Here is a 21,089-nt window from a genome sequence, read left to right as displayed (position 1 = left end):
TTTTAGAGTTCCAAGTTAATGATCCCAAGTTCCATGTTTATTGCTCTAAGTTTTAAGTTCCTTTTGTTTTAAGTTTAATGATCCCAGTTTCAAGTTAATAGTATGTGTTTCTTGTTTATTGGTCCCATGTTTCATGTTTACCGGTTTTTCAAGTTTCCATTTCTTTCATATTTAATAATAATAAAAAATCTCAACCATTCGATCTACTCCAATTTAATCCAATAGCTATTTTTTATGCATGTATGAGATACATGCATGTACTTTAGTAGCGCCCCTCCATTTAGATAATTAGCTACCATTGACCTTAATTTGTATAAAAATAAATGCATATATGTTATAATATAATTTATTTATTATTTGATTAAAATGATGACCCTGATTTATTCTAAAATTTCTCCTGAAGTTGATACATTGCAATTTTTTAGTTTCTCTGCATGCACCTTTTGACTTTGGTAAGTAATTTCACTTATAATTCTTTTGAGCTTTTGTTAACATAAAAGCAGGAGATTTGATCCTTTTAATTTTTAAAATTATTGACCAAAGGATCTAGAATTTTATAGACATGTTAATTAGGAAGTAAATTGATTAATGAATTTCTGAACAGAAAGCTTATTTAAAAGTTCAAATTCCCCCGGGTATATATTATGTAGGTTCTCTAGTTCTTTGATTAAAAAAGTAAATTTTTGAAATTCGATTGAAGAAGTAAAGTTTTTAAAGCATTTTGACACATACCTCCATTCTTTGCGTATCTTCAACTGAGAAAGCAATAATCCTGCCATCACATATTTTTTGAAAAAATTTGTAAAAAAAAGTTCAAATTGAACTTAGGTGGTGTTTGGTTAGAACGAGAGAATGGAGGAGAGGAAAGTAACTTAAATTTTATTTTTATTTCCATTGTTTGGTTGGACAAAATATATAAGAATTTAATTTCCATTAGAATTTAATATCTATCGTAATGTATAATTTGAATCTCACACCAAGGAATGAAGAATTCAAATTCCTCTTATGTTGAAAATTGAACCTTCCAAAATTACCCTTCAACCTTGTTTAATGCCATTAATAATTATTATTTATAATTTTATTTTATCAATTTAATATTATAAAAATTTTCTAATAATTAAATTTAATGAATGATTTAAGAAACTTAACAAAATAAATAAAGTTATTTATTTATTTAATATAAAAATATAGAAATATAAATTATCCATAGTCGGAACTCTGCCGGATTGTCGCCAGAACTCTACTAGACTACCATTTGACCATCGCCGTAAGTCGCCGGAGTTCTATTGGATCCCTATCAGACTATTGCCGGAAGCCGTCAGAATTCCATTGATCGTCGTGGGAATGCCTTTGGAACTTCGCCGGACTGCCGTTTATATATATATGTGTGTGTGTGTGTGTGTATAAATTTTTCAATCCAGGATTTTAAAGTGCGGGATAATAAAAGAAAACAGGGTTTTAAAGCGTTAATTTCATAATATTTTAAAACCGTATGGTTTTAAATCTTTCTTGAACTTTAAAATTCAGGACCAGAAAACTATATATATATATATTTAATTCCAATAAATCATGAATTGTTTTAAGACATTTTGACATTAAAAAATTTTGGTATTGATATTAAATTAAATTTCATTACTAATATAGATAGTTTAGCATTTAAGGCAAATGATAAATTTGTCCAAAGAAAAAAATTGTAATCCCTTTCTCTATCAAATCTTATGTTAAACCAAATAATAAAATTCAATTTCACTATTCTTCTCCACCCCTTTCTTCTCCCTTCTCCTTCATTCCACTCTTTTCCTCTCCTCCCCCTTTCTTCAAAACAAACATGGCCTTAAGTTATCTAGTTTTCGATTCTCGACTGATGTCCATCTAGAATGAAAAAAATTATTCTATATGAAATATTTGAAGCTCATGAATTCAATTCCTTTCCCTCAAAAGCCTTCCTTCATCATTATGCACCCTTATAAACAGTCACCAGAATACTTGGATGATGCAAAAACTCATGCATCTAAACTTTGATTCCATCACTCTACCTGCACCTCTAAGAAAATATTGCAGCTTTCTGAGAAATCTCATTTTTATAACATCCTTGCACCCTAGTCGTTGTACTCCAGATATATTGGCTAAGCTACCTAAATTTTTTAACCCTTAGAATATATAAAAGCCTATGCGAACTGCTTAAACTTAATTGCTTGAACAAACTTTTAATAACTACTCAAATTATATACATAATTTTTAGATCTCAAGTTAAAATCAGATGGAAGAAAGCGGTAATTTCTGTAATTATATTTTCATAAACTAAAAATAGAGGGATTTAGAAGAAATTTTGCAGGGACCTTACAGAGCTGTAGCCCAGAAAAAGGCCTTTGCTAGCTTCGCTACGGGTTGTAATCTAATAATATGTATATGCTATGAAATAAAAAAGCGTCAACAATGTGATATTTTCTGAATAAAATATTAAAATTTTGTTAAATGGGTTAAACGACTCAGATAGGACAATAAATGAGTCTAGTTTAGGATTTTAAATTCCTTACACAATTAATAAATGGGTCAGATTTAAACTAGTTCAAATTTAATGGTAAGAGGAGGCTATGATATGAACACAACCTGCTAACCCAAATTGTCACCTCTACTTGTGATTATGGTAAAACTTTGGGCAGATGATACTAAGTATGTTGATTGTATAACAGAACTTAGATTTTTCCAATCACATAAAGACCAGCTAGCTCTGCAGAAATCTATTGCCTTTACAATTAGAAACCTTAAATGACCATAAAAAATTATGAAATTTTACGAAATTTCATAATTTTAACACTCTTAATTATTTCCAATATAATATAATTTCTAATATTGAGGGGATCAACTAAAGTAGTTCACAAGTTAACGTCAATAGTGATCCAACGTCATGCTTTATTTAAAGAAAAAGACTCAAAAGAGTTTTAAAAGAAATCACTGACCAAAGTCAAGATAATTAGTTGAAACTGCAATTCGGATAATTACAAAGTCCTAGCTGCAAATTAATCATGAGTATAAACATTTTCATGCAAGGACTAATGGCAGACACACTTAGCATGACTTCTAGATCTAAAGTTGTGATTCCAATTTATTAATCTGAGTGATCATTGTGATTATCATAAGTTCGACGCACAGGGAATAATAACTTGCGTTTGTTCTCTTGCACTTCTTGACTTTGGTAAGTGATTAATTTCTTATGAATTATTTTGATTTTCTTCTAAATAAATTATACTTATAGTTTGATAATTTTTTATGTTAATTTTTAATCTATTTTATTACAAAATTAGAAGTTAAGTTTAGATTATTACATAACGAGTTTCATAATTCAGTTTTTGATTTAGTCCCTTTTCTAATTTTTGACCATTTAATAAAGAGATCTACTATCTAGAATTGGAGAAACGTTAGGAAGAAAATCGTAGCTACAATGATGATTTTAATGATCTATTGAGTGCTTAGAAATTTCGTCATTAATTAGTTACAGTACTAGACACTTTGTCTTTATATGACATAAGTTTTATGAATTTTAGAATTCGTTTTGGCTGCAAAATCCTGTAGAATTTGTAGAGTTCTTGAATAATTTGCACGTGAAAAGGCTCTATGTAGTTTTCAATGGTATAGAAGCAATCGTGGTATGTGTATAAAAAATAACACACTATCTCTACAAAAAAGAAAAAAGTTTATAGGACAAAATAATATTTACCATAAGATAATTTTCTTTTTGTCCTTTGTATCTTTAGTACTTTTTTTGTGTTATTTTAAATTAATATCCTTAAGATTATTGTAAGGATATTTTTATAAAAGTAAAAAAAAAAGTAAGGACAGAAGTATAACATATTTAATAGCAGAGTATCTTGAGGCATTTTTTAAAATATAAAGACTGAGAGATACTTAATGCAAAATATAGAGGATAAACGAGCATCTATCCAATTTTGTTTCAATGGAGGCAAGTTTATAAAGAACTTTTAATATTGGGGTAAATTTTATAATTTATTAATTTTATTATAATTTTGTCTCCGATGAATTAACTTTCTGAATCCGCCCCTAGGACTTGATTTGATAATCATGTATTCACATTAATGTTTGTGCTATCATTTCGTGAAGAATAATTAGTAATGCTCTAATTATAATACTAGAATACCGCAAGAAGGAGCTATGGACACCAACCTTCAACTATTTTCTGAGAGGTTGAAAAGGCTATTAGCAGGTGAAGAAGGAATATTGCCGGATTCAACAAATTTAAAGCCACGTATTCTAAACATCCTATTCGAGATTATTACTATAATTTCTTTGCCGCAGAAGGCAGAACTATGAAGGTGACATGGCTTGGCTTATGTTTCAAATGATCAATGAAGATCATGTCAATAGAGAAGATTTTTTGGGCGTTCTGAAGGAGATCAATTACTTTTTCCATGAATCTGGGAGAGCCATTGAGACATTCACTACAACCAATAGTGAAAGCAGTGCTACTACTTCTAAGGAGTTTTCCAATGCTCTTATAAGAATCCAAAATAAGATCATCGATATAAGAAACCCGGTACAACGACTTCCCCCCAACCGCGAAGATGTCAATGAATCAAAGTAGGAGATTCAAACAGAAGCAAGTGATTCTTCTTCTTCTTCTTCGTATTTTTCTTGTTCAGAGTTTATTAAGAAGAGGGACATGGAGCAGTTGTTAGATGTATTGATAGAGGGACAGCCTGAGCTTTTAGTGATTGCAATTCTTGATAGCACTGGCTTCGATAAGACTGCTTTTGCTAGTGAGACTTACAATAATAATCATGCCAAGTTTATTTCGATTGTCGTGCTTGGGTTAGGCTGTCTCCAGTCTACAATTTCAACAGGATATTGGATGAAATAATGAAGTCTGGGATGCCTGCATCTGAGTTTAGTGCATTTATGGATCAAGATTATGAACTGAAGAAAACCATTTGTCGTGATTTCCTGACAAATAAGAAGTATTTCATTGTCCTGGGTGATATCCATTCTGACAAAATCTGGGATGATCTTAGAGATATACTTCCAGATTGTCAGAATGGAAGCAGGATACTCTTAACGGTTGGTAATCCTAACATCCTTATCTCGTTCCAATTGGAAAGCGGAGAGAAGATTCGGCTTGATTCAGTCCTTACTGGAGGACAATTGACTAGAATAAAGCATGAAGATTGGTTGTTTTTAATGCTGTACCATGGAAGTAAGTCGCTGGAGATACTAATGCAGGAAATGGTGTATCAACCAAGTTCACTTCTATTGTTATCAGTTTTGGAGTTACCTTTCAATTTGAAAGTCTGCTGTCTCTATATGTCTGTATTCCATGAACATTTTGTGATATCCACCAGGCAATTGTATCAGTTGTGGACTGCTCAAGGTTTTATACCACACAACTGTGAGGAAACTGCTGAGAAGTACTTTGAAGAGCTAATCAATAGAGGCTTCATTCAAGTGGAGAAGAGAAGTGCTGGAGGCACAATTAAAGCATGCTCGCTTAATAGTACTGTGTGGGATGTATTAGCAACTCTGGCTCATATGATGGAGTTTATCATGATGTGGGACCAATCGTTCAAACCATTTAATCTTTTCCCTCATAATAAAAGTCTGACCAAGTTCGTTTCTGTATATTAAGGAAGCTCATATCAGTAGCCTAGACTGTAAAGCAGAGGATAGCAGCAGCTCCAACTTACAATTAAGAGTTGATGACATGGCATGCCAGCTGGCACCTGGTGGTTATGTAATCACTTGTTCACGTGATGATTAGTTGAAGTTGTTATAGCTGGTTAGAATTAGTTTTATAATTAGTTAACTAATTGAGCTGAGCATCAAGTGTGTATATAAACAATCTCTGTATACAGTTTTACTAATTCAGTTGAATGAATAAAATCGTGTGAGCTAGAGGTTTCTAGTTCTTAAAATTTTCTTTTACTTTCTTAGCTTCCAAATATCCTTATTCTGATTTCTAACTTGGTATCAGAGCCACAATGGCATATGTGAATCTTGCCTCTTCCTTAAATTAAGTTCATAACACTGCTGCAAATTCAACAACCGTCAATTTCACTTTCAATACTCCTGTTAAGCTTGATCAACCAACTATTTGATCTGGAGATCTCAAGTTCTTGCTTCAATTCGAGGAAATAGACTTGAAAAATTCATCGATGAGTCAATCACTCCACCTCCTTCTCATACTGCTCAAAGATGTGGTGATGATCTTAGATCTGTGGAGAATCCAGAGTTTGCAACCTGGAGAGCACAAGATCAAATACTTCTCGGTTGGCTTCTTTCATCCATGAGTGAAGGTATCATCAGTCTGGTATTCAACCTTGAGACTTCATTGGAGGTATGGAAAGCTGTTGAAACTCAATTTGGATCTCAATCAAAGTATAGACTCTTACATATGAGATATTTGATGAATTCCACTAGAAAAGATGATCTTAAAATGACTGAATACTTCATTAAAATGAAATCTATTGCTGATAACATGGCTGCAGTAGGAAGTGCACTAAGCAGTGATGATTTGATTTTACATGTACTCTCTGGTCTAGGTCCTGATTATAATTCTGTTGCTACTTACATTACTGGACCAGTAGGAACTGGAAAAATGAATGTTTATGAGGCTTATGCTATGCTGTTAACTCAAGAAGCTAGAATTGATCAACAAACTCATATGCTTGCTAATATGGATGTTAAACACAACTTAGAAGCTAACTTTGCACAAAATAGAGGACCTAGGAGAGGAAACTTCTCAGGAGGAAAAGGTTTTGGTAACCTTGGATATAATTCAGGCTATAGTAATGCTGCTGGAAATTCTGGAAATAGTGGTTACAGAGGAAATGGTTTTGCTGTTGGAAGTGCTGGAAATAATAGTTACAGAGGAAATTATGGAGGAGGAGGAGGAGGAAACTGGAATAATAATAATGCTGTCAATAATGGCAAAACACTTCGAAATCCTAAATCTCAGTGGAATCCTTCTAAGCCTACCTGTCAAGTTTGCTTCAAAATAGGTCACACAGCCAATGTATACTGGAAGCTGGAAGAGTTTATTACCTCTGGAGCTTATAGACTACCTCCAAATAGGAATCCAAAATCAGCATATCTGTCAAACATGGAAGGATCATCTAATGCAAATTGGTACCTTGATAGTGGTGCCACTCATCACCTCACAAATGACATGAACAATATGCAGATTTCTGAATCATTTGCAGGTACATCTAAACTCATTATTGGTAATGGTGCTGGCTAAAATATTACACATATTGGAAAAGCTATTATGAGAATGCACAACTGCACTGATTCCACTGTGATTAAACTAAACAATATACTTTTAGTTCCACAAATAACCAAAAACCTCATAAGCATTTCCCAGCTAATCAAAGACAACAATATCATAGTTGAGTTTACTGATAAACTTTGTTTTGTGAAGGACAAGGTGAAGAATTTGATCATACTGCAGGGCAAGACTGAAAAAGGCTTGTACAGATTGCTATTAGTTTCTCCTCAGTCTTCTTTTCAAGGTCATATTGCTAGTGTTGAGTCTAATGTCTTAAATGTTCCTCTTTCAATGCTTTCAGCTGTCAATTTTAGTCATTCAAATAAAACAAATCACTGCTTGCAAAATGTAGCAGCAGAGTCTTGTATGAACTCTAAGTGTCTTCTAAGCACTTCTGTTTTACATCAGAGGCTAGGTCATCCTAACTCTAAGGTCTTAAATCATGTAATACAGTCTTGTTCCTCTTTCAAACCTATCAATGGAAATAAAGATTTTGATTCATGTGATGCTTGTAAACTGGGGAAAATGCATAGATTACACTTTCCAGCAACTGAAACAAAAACAAAACAACCTTTAGCCATTTTACATACTGATTTATGGGGACCAGCTCTAGTGGTTTCCATACAAGGTTATAAATATTATGTGAGTTTTGTGGATGATTTTACCAGATTCACTTGGATATTTCCCCTGAAAACCAAAGATAAAACTCTTCATGTGTTCAAAATTTTCAAAACTCAGGTTGAAAAACAATTAGAACAGCCCATTAAATGTCTTCAATCTGACTGGGGAGGGGAATACAGACCTTTTACCAATTATCTTCAAGAAGAGGGGATAGAATTTAGACACTCTTGTCCTTATACACATAACCAAAATGGTTTGGTAGAAAAGAAACACAGACATATTACTGAATCAGGCCTTACTCTTCTTGTACAAGCTAAATTACCTATTTTCAACGGATTTTGGGATAGGAAAAGCCAAAATCTATCTTGAACAATGAATTTATATTTTTGGGGGAGATGGGGTACCTCACTAGTTTGTTGTGTGCGGTGCGGCGTACCTAAAATTTAGGAGAGGTGAGAAGGGGAGAGGGAGTGGTAACAATAGTGAAAAGTTAAAACCAAGAGGGGTGTCCTTCAAAATGGGCTTTACGCCTGCAAAACCGTGAAATAGAGGTTAGAGGTGAAGCCGGGGTACCCCGGCGTTCACACTCCGACGCTCAAGTTAGCAAACTCAAGCTTTTATGGCTAAGAGAGCTGGCTACCCCTTTGTAAATTAGGGTTTAAGGTTGAAGAAAACCTATTTTTTGGAGTGTGAGTGTTAATGGTCAGTGAGAGACCTCCCTTAGAATGAAACCTGGGAGCCTTTATATATGGAGTACCTCAGCTGCCACGTGGCATGCCCTTTTTGGCTAACGTCCTTTTACCTTTTGGTGATTTTTGGGCCGTTATGTGCATGTTCGCAGCGTATCTCATCCTTTGGAAATGTGGCGCGCGCTGGAGAGTGGTCCAGGGTTCCTCTGCAGTAGCTGTCGGGTAGGCGGCTGAGGACCACTGTCCTTGGGACAATGTCCTTTACTTTTGGCAGAGGTAGCAGGCGGCTGTCCCCTCCTTTTGGTACGACGTTCTTGATTCCTAACTCTGAAAAAATCGAATAATATCTTTTAAAAGGTGGAGACGTTTTTCATGGCGGATACTTTCAGAGGATTCTCTTGCATTTGTTCTACCGGGTACCTCGAGTTACGTGGGGTACCTCTATTTGTGTGGGGTACCTCTATTTATGTGGGGTACCTCTAATTGTGTGGGGTACCTCTAATTGTGTAAGGTACCTATATTTGTGCGGGGTACCTCTATTTGTGCAGGATACCTCTATTTGTGCGGGGTACCTCAAATCAAGTCGGGCACCTCAGATCGTGCTGGAATCATTCCATTGGTCGACAAGTGGTGCTTTACTGCCTCTCCTATTTTTCCCTCAAACAACATCCCCCTAGTTTCTTTTTGGCGAGAAGTATTGGAGGCAAAAGAACTCATTGTATGAGTGACACATGACGATGCGGCTGGACCGGGGGTACTTTGCTTAGTTTCTTCTCTTGACTAAACTTTGTGTACTTCGAACTAAAAATCTTCTCTTTGTCTTTTCCTTTTCCCACTTTTTTTTTTACGATGGGAACGAACAGTTGTCTTCATATGTCTCTCTCCTTTTTCTTGGGAAGTGGTAGCCGTCTGACATGCAGGTTGAATTTTGAAAATACCAATCTCACGCAAACATTCCTGAACTCCTTTCTTGGGTAGCGTGTTCTGTCAGGTTGAATAAAAAACTCCTGACGTGTGTCAATCTTCTCTCATTTATTTTGAAAATCCCCAAACGATCTCCCAAAAATTGATTATTTCCAGTAGCCTTTTTCTTTCAAAATTTCATCTCTTCTCCTAACTGCATCAACATTGCTCACAGGTAAAAATTTCTTCTTTACTCTTTTTTTTTAGCCTGGTCGTCTTCCTTAGGCTTATTCTATCTCTCCACTTCTTTTTTCTTTTATTTCCTTCTTCTTCCCGTTTTCTTTCTTCTCTTTTCTTTCTCCATTTTCTTTCTTTTTCCTTTTCTTTTTTCTTTCTTCCTTTTCTTTCTTTCTTCTTTCTCTTTCTCTCTCGGCCGACGTTCATTTGGTGCGTTTTCTGGCGTGGATCTCGGTTGCTACAGTGGCGGTTTTGGCTCAAGATCTGGTCGGTTCAAGGCGGTTTTCCAGCAGCTCACGGCGAGATCCAACCCGGTGGTGGCGCGGTAATCCTCCCCCTTCCTTGTTTATTCATTTTTTCTTACTTTCTCCCTCATCTTTCTCCTTCTCTTTCTCTTCTTTCTCCTTCTCTCCCTCCTTTTCGCGATCTTCAGCGTCGATTTTTCTTGGTGGCTGCAGCTGATGTCTATTTGGTGGCTGCAGTCGCTGTAGCCGGCGTCGGTTCAGTGGCTGCAGCTCTCCCCCCTCGCGTTGGTTTGGTTTGGTGGTTGTAGTTCCTCCGTTTTTCTTTTTTTTTTAGCTGGCGTCCTCCTTTGCATTTTTCCGGCGTCCTTCTCGCGATCACCGGCGTCGGTTCTCGGTGGTTGCAACCATGATAGCCGACACTGGTTGCTGCAGCTTCTCCGTTCTTCACTTCTTTTTTTTTAATAAATAAAATAAACCAGCTAATTTCATTTGTGCTTGAATAAATAAAATAAATTTACAGCTTCTTCTTTCTTGCATATTCTTACTTACTATTTTTGGTTGCCTGCAGCTTCGTCTCCCCGCAATTATCAATCCTGATATGCCGATTTGGTGAATCACAGGTATCCTTCCTCGTTTCTCCTTCTTTGGCGCATTTACAGTGGCGTTATTTTGCATACTCTAAGAAAAATTTATTTCTGTTTTTTTATTTATTTTGTGGTTGGTGTTTGCATTTGGTGGTTGATGTGTGGTGGGTAGTGCTTGGTATGAATATGTTGTTGTTTGGGGAACTTGTGGCTTGTTTGATGTGTTGTTGGGGGGTTGTGGATGTGTTGCTTGGGGAACTTGTGGCTTGTTGGATGTATTGTTGGGTGTATTGTTGGAGACTTGTGGCTTGGTGGATATGTTGTTGGGGGAAAGTAGATGGGCAAGAAGCATACGGGACCCGTGAGGAAGTGACGTGCAGTTGGGGCTAGGAAGGTTGACAGCCCTCCTGCGGGTTCTCCTTCCCACATCTCCATTAGCGAGGGGGATAGGTCCCCCCTAGTACCTCTAGGAGTTGTAACTCTCGTTCTGAGCTCCCTCCTCGTGTCAGCCCCCGCTTTTCCAGTAAACGACCAACCCCCCATTCTCGAAAGAAGGGAAGGTCATCTAAGCCTAAGGTTCCAGCTCGTTCCTCAGACCGACCTCCCAAATCTCCCCCTGCCACACCTTCAAAATATGGCAACCTTTTTTCCCTAGGCACTAGGAGAGCTACTTTGGAGGATTTAGAACAAATTAGAGCCAAATACAATATTTCTCCTTCTGTTCAACTTAGTGTACCCCATGTGGATGAGCGACCTGAGTGTCTGAAGTCTGATGGGATTGCTCTCCATATTAACCTCTTTGATTTAGGACTCCGCCTGCCCCTCCAACCTTTCTATATGAGAATGTTTAGCTATTTGGGGGTAACTCCTGGGCAGCTGTCCCTTCCGGGGTGGAGGACACTTATGGGCTTACATGTGTTATGGTTGGAGGTCTTGAAGCGGGACATTTCTATTCAGGAGTTTAGGGGCCTTTATCAATTCAAAAAATCTAAGGGTCCCGGTATTGCTTACTACTCCCCTTGGGGTGATCATGGCCATATTGTAGAGGGGAACCCCGCCTTAAAAAAAGGTTACCGAAATGGATGGTTTGTTGCTGAGGGTAGGTGGGGGACAGAGACTCTGGGTGAAAAGGGCAACCCCGTGGAGGTTCTCCATTCCTTCAATGTAGACTGTAAGTATCTCCCTTACTTACGGTTCTTTATCATAATTTTTCACATGAATGTCTCGCTAACCTTGGGTTCTTTATTCTCTTGCAGGTGTGACATGGGCTAAAGGATCATGCCTAGTTCAGGAAGTGGGGAGAGAGGTGAAGAAGTTTGTGGATAGGTTTCGAAGTGCACAGAGGGGTAGTGATGTGCTAGAGGAGAGCCGATTATGGAGAGCGGGTGCTGATTGATCAAAGTCCTCCACCTACTCCCGGGGGTGACTCATGTATGATTCGGGTGTCGGGGGATACCCTATTATTATCTACGGGACTGGGGTACCCCGTTATCACCGCATTCTTTATTTTACTTTCCCGCTTTTCATTTCCTATTTTTGCTTTTGTAGTACTTAGTACTGGTCCGGTTAACATAACTTTTGTGCATTGGGTGCAGTTATGGAATCGGCGGGTGACGCTTTTGATGCCTTTTTCCAAGCGGTAGTGGGCGGTGCTTCTGGATCTCAGGATTCGGCGGTACCTAAGAAAGGCTCCCGACCACCTCGAGCTCCCGGACCAAAGGGGAAATCCCAGGGTACCTCCCACAGCGGGTCGAAGGGTACCCCTCGCTCGAGGAAGAGAAAATTTGGGCTGGTTTCTGCTTTCCCCAATGAGTTACGCGAAGGTGACCTAGACCCAGCTTCCAACAAGGAGGTTTCGCACTTGGCTGGCTGTTTTTACTACTCTGCTGAAAATGTTACCTCTAAGGTTGCTGAAGAGACTGACAAGATGAGTTTGAGCCAGCGCTATGGTCAAGCACTTAGGGCTACCCAAGAGGTAGGCTTTCCTAGGGTACCCCGGGTGCACCATTCATTTTTTTTTACTTATTTAATCCTATTTCTATACACATATATTTAACATGTCTTTTATGACCCGCAGGCATCCTTTCGCCTCAGCCACTGCCTTCAAGACCTCGACTCCCTTGTTGCTGCCCAGTCAGAAGTCGACAAGTTAAGGGGTGAGCTCCAAAGTCGCCAGTCTCGCGAGGACGAGCTTGCTCGAGAAGTCAAGACTTTGCAGGAATGCATTACTGGCCTTTCTGAGGAGAAAGCTCGAGTGGAGAAGGATTGTGACGAGTTGAGGGCCACAAACGAAGATCTGTTATCCCGATAAAAGACGATGGCGGAGGATGCGTTCTCACTTATCATGACGGAGGTGTGGAGCGTGGATCCGGAATTAGAGGTACCCCGCGTGTAGATATTTGTCAACAAGGCCACGATTCTGAAGACGATTGCAGAGAGGAAGAAGTCTTCCCATGCACGGTCGGGTACCCCTTCCGGGTCGCCTAGGGTACCCCGCGTGCTTCAGTCGTTGCCTGCCTCAGATGCCCCTACTTCGGTTGCTCATATTCCGGGAACCTCAGAGTCCTCTGCTGATCACCCTCTGAAGACGGAAGGCGGGGATGGTGTTCCACCCTCGGTGTAGCCGCTTCATAGTGCCCTTATCTTTTTGGATCTATCCATATTTTGCTATTTGGAACTTGTTTCTTTCTTTTTGGTTTTTTGGGATATTTTGTATTATTGAGACTTCTCTTTTATTATGATACCATGCCACCAAGTCCTCTTGCACTTTGCATTCTTGTTATTCTGCAAATGAATGCTTGGCTAAATTGTTATCTTGTAAATCTCTAGGGTACCTCTCATTTTTTTTTTGAAATGGGGTACCCTTGGTACCTTAACAAATATTCGACATCAGGTAGATTCCCCACAAATTTGGTGCATGTCCTTCTCGGAAACTATGGCGGATTCCCCACAAATAGGTAATCAAAATATCATTGCGACATCTCGATCAAACGTTGAAAGCGCAATTGGTCCAACCAATCACTTTTTTATTCTTTCAAAGTTCTCTCTGAATTTTTTTGAATAGCTTACCCCCTACTTTGCTCAAGTAAGGGGACGGAGGTGTGGGTGTACTCATACCTAAGCTGAATCTCGTGGCGCTAGGGTATGCCGGTTTTACTCCACCCTCAGGTCCTTTTTTACCCTCCCTCTCTTTGTTTAGGTAGCTTTCTCACGCTTTCGCAGAAAGGCTACCCCTGGGCTGTTCACTCCGTTGCCCATCTTGGCTTCGTATAGATCGTCACGATCTAGGCATATCAGGTACCCCGGCTGGTCCTGTGATAGGTTAGTCATAATTGACAAGCGTATGGCGAGAATTGCATATAACCAGATGCAAGGGTATATTAATGGCGATAAATGAATATAATCCGCATTTTAAGATCGAAGTGATGAAAAATAAAGAAAGAACCCACATCATATTTGTTGAGAAAGAAAATGCATTTATAGATAACGAAAGCATTGATCAATACATGACTTAGCTTTGTTACCCTGAGGAGAATGAGAGACTGCAATACCTCCTATCCTTTTCATTTGAAAATTAAAGAAACTCTAAAGTTGCAACGGACCAACATAGGGCATTTTGGGGTACCCTATTTGGCCTACCACATAAAAACATTAAAGAAAGCAAATAACAGCAAAAGACTAAAGGTTAAGACACTGTCCTTTAGTAGTATTTCCATAGCATTGTAGCGTTCCAGGGGCGCCTCACAATTGTGCCATCCATGTGGAGTAGCCTGTATGCACCTGTCCCAACGGGTTTGTAGACGCGGTAAGGTCCTTCCCAATTTGCCCCAAAAGTGCCTTCGCAGGGTACCCTAGTGTTCTGAGTTACCCTTCTTAAGATCAAGTCTCATTTCTTGAAGGATCGAGGGTGTACCCTTTTTTCATATAGACCTGAAATGCGATACTGATATATGGCTGTCCTCAATTCTGCTCCATCCCTTTTTTCGGCCACCAAATCAAGGTCGGAAGCAATCAAGGAGGTGTTTTCAGCCTCATCAAAGTATTCAACCTTGTGAGAGGGTACCCCGATCTCCGCTGGAATCACTGCGTCAACATCGAATGCGAGGGAAAAAGGGGTCTCCCAGGTGGAGGTGTTTTGAGTAGTCCTGTAGGCCTACAGAACCCTAGGTAGCTCGTCTACCAATGCTCTCTTTCTTTCTTCTAACTTCTTCTTCAGGATACCTTTGATAATCTTGTTAACGGCTTCAACTTGCCCATTAGATTGGGGATGGACAGGTGTAGCAAATCGGTTGGCTATCCCAAGCTCCGAACAAAAACTTCAAAATTTTTCATTATCGAATTGCTTGCCGTTATCGCTAATAATTACATAGGGGATCCCAAATCTGCAAATGAGATTCTTCCAAATGAATTCCGTGATTTTCTTTTCTGTGATGCTTGTTAGTGGCTCTGCTTCCACCCACTTTGTGAAATAATTTACCGCCACGATTGCATGTTTTGCTTACCCCTTCTCGGTAGGTAATAGGCCAATGAGGTCCACTCCTCATATAGCGAAGGGCCAAGGGGAATATATAACTGTTAACTTCTCTGAGGGTAGGTGGGGTACCCTAGCGAACCTTTGGCATTTGTCACAGCTTCGTACCATATTCTTGGCATCTTCCCGCATGGTAGGCCAGTAGTACCCCTGACGGAGAGCTTTTTGCGCCAGTGATTGTGCTCCATAGTGATTGCCACAAATCCCCTCATGTATTTCCCTCATGACATACTCGGCCTTGTCACTTCCCAAGCATTTAAGGTAAGGAAGAGTGAACCCTCTTCTGTATAGGGTATCCTGGATCAGGCAGTACTGCGTGGCTTTATACTTTAGTCTTCTTACTTCACTTTTATCTGAGGGGAGGTCTCTGTCCTTGAGGTACCTTATGATATGCTCCATCCAAAGTACCTCGTTGGACTGTGATCCTACTTCCAATGGCTCTAGGAGACCAACGCTGGGTGCGGGTATGTGTTCTGTCATGATGGGGCCAGATGATTGAGTTATACCAAGATATGCCATTTTTGCCAGGGTGTCGGCTTCGTTGTTTTCCAGTCAGGGTACCTTTTTCACCTTAACCTCGCAAAATTGGGACATCAATTCTCTAGTTTTTCCGAGGTACCCCTTCATGTTTTCCTCTTTCGCTTGATATTGCGCGGTAATTTGGCTTACCACCAACTGGGAATCGCTCTTGACGTGTACCCTCTTTGCTCCCAAAGCCTTCGACATCCTCAACCCTGCTAAGATGGCCTCGTATTCAGCTTCGTTGTTTGAAGCCTTGAATCCAAATTGCAAAGCGTAGCATATTTTCACCTTGTTCGGGTCGATTATAATAACTCCCACACCACTTCCGTGTGAGTTAGAGGAACCATCTACTTATATTTCCCAGACCTGGCCCCCTTCGTCGGTGGATGAGGTATCTGACAGGTACCTCAGATCACCTTCACCACTCGAGTCAATGGCAAATTCCACAATGAAATCAGTGATGGCTTGGGCTTTAATCGCCGAACGAGGCTTGAAGATGATGTCAAACTCACTTAATTCGAGGGAACATCGGAGAAGCCTTCCGGACATGTCTAACTTCTGGAGGATTTTCTGGAGGGGAAGGTTGGTGATGACTGCAATGGTGTGAGCTTGAAAATATGGTCTGAGCTTCCGTGCGGAGACAACCAATGCTAAAATGATCTTTTCAGAGGTGGGGTGCCTCTTTTCGACATCAACCATAGCCTTACTAGTATAGTAAATAGGTCGTTGTACCCCATTATCATCCTCTCGGAGTAACATAAAGCTGGTGGCATGCTCGGATACGGCGAGATACAACAGAAGCACCTCTCTCGGCTCAGGTTTGGCAAGTAGTGGAGCATTCACGAGGTACCCCTTCAGTTCTTGGAAAGCTTCTTCGCAATCGGGTGTCCATTGGAGCTTCTTACCGGCCTTCAAAGCTCTGAAAAAGGGCTTACACCGGTCTGTAGCCTTGGAGATAAAGCGGCTCAGGGCAGCTATCCGGCCCGCCAAGCTTTGAACCTCCTTGATGGTGCGTGGCGATTTCATGTCAAGAACCGCGCGAATTTTATTGGGGTTGGCTTCAATCCCCTGTTGTTGTACCATGAATCCGAGAAACTTTCCCGAGGTAACCCCGAACGCACATTTTTCAGGGTTGAGCCGCATCTGGTGTCTTTTCAAAACGGTAAAGGTATCTCTAAAGTGCCCCAGGTGTTCCCCTGCATGCACCGATTTGGTGATCATGTCGTTTATGTATACCTCCATGGTGCGCTCGATTTGTTCCTTGAAAATTTTGTTCCTTGAAAATTTTGTTCACTAGCCGCTGATAGGTAGCCCCGACATTCTTCAAACCAAACTGCATAACCTTCTAGCAGTATAACCCACGGTTGGTGATGAAGGTCGTTTTCTCTTGATCGGGTTCATACATTAGAATTTGGTTGTAACCGGAGAAGGCATCTATAAAACTAAGCATCTCATGCCCTGCTGTTACATCAACCAGCTGGTCCACCCAGGGAAGCGGGAAGCTATCCTTAGGGCAAGACTTGTTCAAATTGGTGAAGTCCACATACATACGCCACTTTCCGCTTGATTTCCTAACTAGAACGATGTTGGATACCCAATCGGGGTACACTGCTTCTCGGATAAATCTTGCTGCTAATAGGTGGGTTGGCTGCCACTTGGGTACCCCTTCATTTGCGGATCAGAAGCTATTTGGTAAGTGACTTTGGAGGCCACGGAGTAACATCCACGAGTCGATTGCTGGTCCCCTTTAATAGTGATAACTTCTTGGGCGGCCGGGACTTTCATGGCGAGGTAGTGCATGGATACCACCGCTTTAGTTGCTACTAAGGACGACCTACCCAATATAATATTGTAGGCACCCGGGTGATCTACAATAAGAAAATCAATTATGTGAACAACACGGTGAGGTACCTTACCAAGTGCAATGGGCAGCGTAATAATGCCCTTTGGTATAACTATATCTCCAGCGAACCCAATAAGAGGCGTAACATAAGAAGTGATCTTTGGCGACTCAATCAATAGTTGATTCAAGGCGCTTTTGAAAATGATGTCAACGGAGCTGCCGGTATCTACAGGAGTTCTTGCTACCTTACCGGTGGCAACCTTCAACGTAATTACTAAGACATCGTCATGGGGGTACGAGATACCCTCTGCATCTTTTTCTGTAAAAAGGATAGGTGGGAGATAGTGGGGTACCTTCGGTGTACCCATTCATTAAGGTTGACTTCTCCGCCAATATTGGTGGTTATCAACAACGATCTACCATAGCCTTTGATAGCTCTTCTAGATTGACCCGCTAAAGTCGGTCCGCCCATGATCATCTTGTTCAGGACTACCATTAGTTACCCGCTTGCCCTTATCCTGCTCCGCGGATTTTCGAGCTTCTCTCATGCCAGCGACAAATTCTTTGAGGTACTCGCTAAGAATCAAAGATTCAATTTCCTCTCGCAAGGTAAAACACTCGGTTGTGCTGTGGCCGAAATCCTCATGGAACTCACAATACTTCAGGCTACGCTTCATGTTGGGGTACTTCTTCATTGGCTTAAGAGGACGAAGGAGGTCGCTTTCCCGAATATGGTAGAAGATCTGCTTTGGGGATCGATTCAGTGGATGGTAAGATTCGTACCGAGGCCTCGGTGGTGGCTCTCGCTGATCCGGCGGTGGCGATCTTGGAGGTTGGGGTACCCTGTGAGTTATACCCTCGTCCCCACGGGGCAGCCCGTGGAGGGCTCCTTGCTCGGGGTACCCGCGGTATTGGGGCCTCCATCCTCTTGGGCTTCTCATTGTTCTTTGTAACATCGGCCTTATCTTCTTGGCGCTTCAATTGGCATTTCTCGTCCATCTCCACCTGCTGCAACGCTCGGGAACGGGCTTCCTCATATGAAAGTGGCGCTTCTTTTGAAAAGAACGCCATAACTTGCCCAACCGTAAATTTTTCTCAAAATAGGTCAATGTGTATTGGTTTCCAAATGCTCCGGTTCGCAGCACCTCTTGGTGGAAACGACTCACATACTTCGCCAAAGGCTCGGCTTCCCCTTGCTTGATAAAAGTAAGTTTGGAGGCTACCCTATCTTGAGTGGAAGCGTAGGAAAACTCTTTAGTAAATTCGGATAACAATTGGTGTAGGGAAGATATGCTACCTACTTTCAAAAAGCGAAGCCATGACTTTGCGGGGCCCGTGAGTGTGTGTGTAAACATTCTACACATGGCGCTCTCATCTACACCCTTGATAAGCATTTGGTCGTGGTATAGCTCAGCATGCTCCGAGAGATCAGTGGTACCCAGAGATGACAATTGTACCCGCAAACCCGCCCAAACCCACCCGCCAAAACCCACCCGTTGCGGGTAATTTTACCCGTTGCGGGCGGGTTTAGTATTATAAATTAAAACCCGCACATGGATGCGGGTGGGTTTGGTATTAACCTTATATCCGGTGGATACCCGCATGGATATCCGCCGAACCCGCAATATTTTTTCCAAATATTTTTAATTTAATTTAAATCTAAAAATGTATAAAGAAAATAATGTCATTAATCAAATTACCAAATAGCCAAAGGCTCAAAGTTGTGTATGTGTGTATGTGGCCCATCTCCTATTCTAAAGTCATAACCTAAAGAAAACTAAAGGCATTTCCCTTCGAATTAGTATTTGAAATTATTAATCTTAATTATTATTACAGGCATTGTGTTGGATGGGTGCTTATGGTGGTGAATGAAATGAATATCTTCTCTTGGAGCTTGTTTTAAATGATAATATGAAATATAATTATTATTTTTAGATACTAGTTTGTGTTTTTTAAATAGATTTGTGTAATTTATACTTAAATTTAAGAATTTGTGTTGAATTGATACGGAAATTTTAATTTTTCATTTACATTGTTTAAATATAAAATTGAGTATGTTATATAAAATTTGAAGTTATTATTATAAATTTATATATTAAACATTTGTGATTTTAAATATGGAAACCCGTAAAAAATCTACCGGATACCATTACGGGTTTGGTAATTGTTAAAACCCGCTGCGGGTGGGTTTTTTAAAAAAAATTAAACCCGCTGCGGGTTGCGGGTGGGTTTGGTAATTTAAATTTTATGCGGGTTTGGGTTTGGTAATGGCAAACCCGCTGCGGGCGGTGCCCATTGCCATCCCCAGTGGTACCCGAGTATTGGGGTATCTGAGGCATGGCGAACGCCTCGGGGAGAGCAGCCTTTCGAATCTCCATAGTGAATGGTGATTGGTAGGTCATTGGCGTTGGAGCAGCTGTGATGTTTTGCTTCTCGGAGAGGAGCTTCACTTGGGCTTCTAGGTTCTCCATTTTTTTCACAAGTTTGAGGGGTACCCCCGGGGTACCCAATGATGTCGCTCTCATTTGAGAAGCCCTTTTGGCATTTAACTTCTCACGGAGATCCTCGTGGGTACGCTTTGCATGCCTTGTACCCTGGCTGCTGCGGGAATTGCAAGAGGCGGTGGAACACTCGTCGCGAGAGCCCACGGTTTGAAACTTAGAACGGGTACCCAATGGCCTATGCTTTGGTTTGCTGGCCTCGGGTACCTCTTTTCTGACCATAGCTTGGTCACCCGCTTGAGGTGGTGGAGCATCTAGCGTCACTGGTGGAAGTGAACTTTCGGGTGCCCGAGATCCAACCGCCCTAAGTATTGCGTGGGCAAGATCCTCAAAACGCTTATGAAAAATAGGTTCCTCATCTTGGCGAACACCCGTCGATTGTATGATACCCTTGCCCTTGCTGATGCGGGCTACCCTTCTTGCGAGATCACTACCTTCACTGTTGTTGTCATCTCTCATCCTCGTAGGATCCCCCATTAAACCTTTGGGAGGTACGTCGGGTGCCATGTACTGGCGTACACACAACAACGAGTTGGTAACTGCGGATGAGGCTTTTTGTGCGACTCCCCACAGATGGCGCCAATTAATTTCAATGGATTTTGGGGTAGGAAAAGCCAAAATCTATCTTGAACAATGAATTTATATTTTTGGGGGAGATGGGGTACCTCACTGGTTTGTTGTGTGCGGTACGGTATACCTGAAATTTAGGAGAGGTGAGAAGGGGAGAGGGAGTGGTAATAATGGTGAAAGGTCAAAACAAAGAGGGGTGTCCTTCACAATGGGCTTCACGCCTGTAAAATCGTGAAATAGAGGTTAGAGGTGAAGCTGGAGTACCCCGGCGTTCACACTCCAACGCTCAAGTTAGCAAACTCAAGCTTTTATGGCCAAGAGAGCTGGCTAGCCTTCTGTAAATTAGGGTTTAAGGTTGAAGAAAACCTATTTTTTTGAGTGTGAGTATTAATGGTCAGTGAGAGACCTCCCTTAGAATGAAACATGGGCGCCTTTATATATGGAGTACCTCAGCTGCCACGTGGCGTACCTTTTTTGGCTAACGTCCTTTTACCTTTTGGTGATTTTTGGGCCGTTATGTGCATGTTCGCAGCGTATCTCATCCTTTGGAAATGTGGTGCGTGCTGG

General features: G+C 40.6%; 1 non-coding gene across 1 annotated transcript; it reads left to right on the top strand.

Annotated features, from left to right (window-relative positions):
• Positions 1–6,505: 6,505 nt before the first annotated feature.
• LOC127902912 (small nucleolar RNA Z247) lies at positions 6,506–6,648 on the top strand. The gene has a single exon (XR_008055549.1). It is a non-coding gene; the product is annotated as a small nucleolar RNA Z247 (small nucleolar RNA).
• The last annotated feature ends 14,441 nt before the right edge of the window (positions 6,649–21,089 follow it).

Source organism: Citrus sinensis, chromosome 5, assembly GCF_022201045.2.
Source record: "Citrus sinensis cultivar Valencia sweet orange chromosome 5, DVS_A1.0, whole genome shotgun sequence".
Lineage (NCBI taxonomy): Eukaryota > Viridiplantae > Streptophyta > Magnoliopsida > Sapindales > Rutaceae > Citrus > Citrus sinensis.
This window is presented reverse-complemented; position numbering and strand designations above follow the sequence as displayed.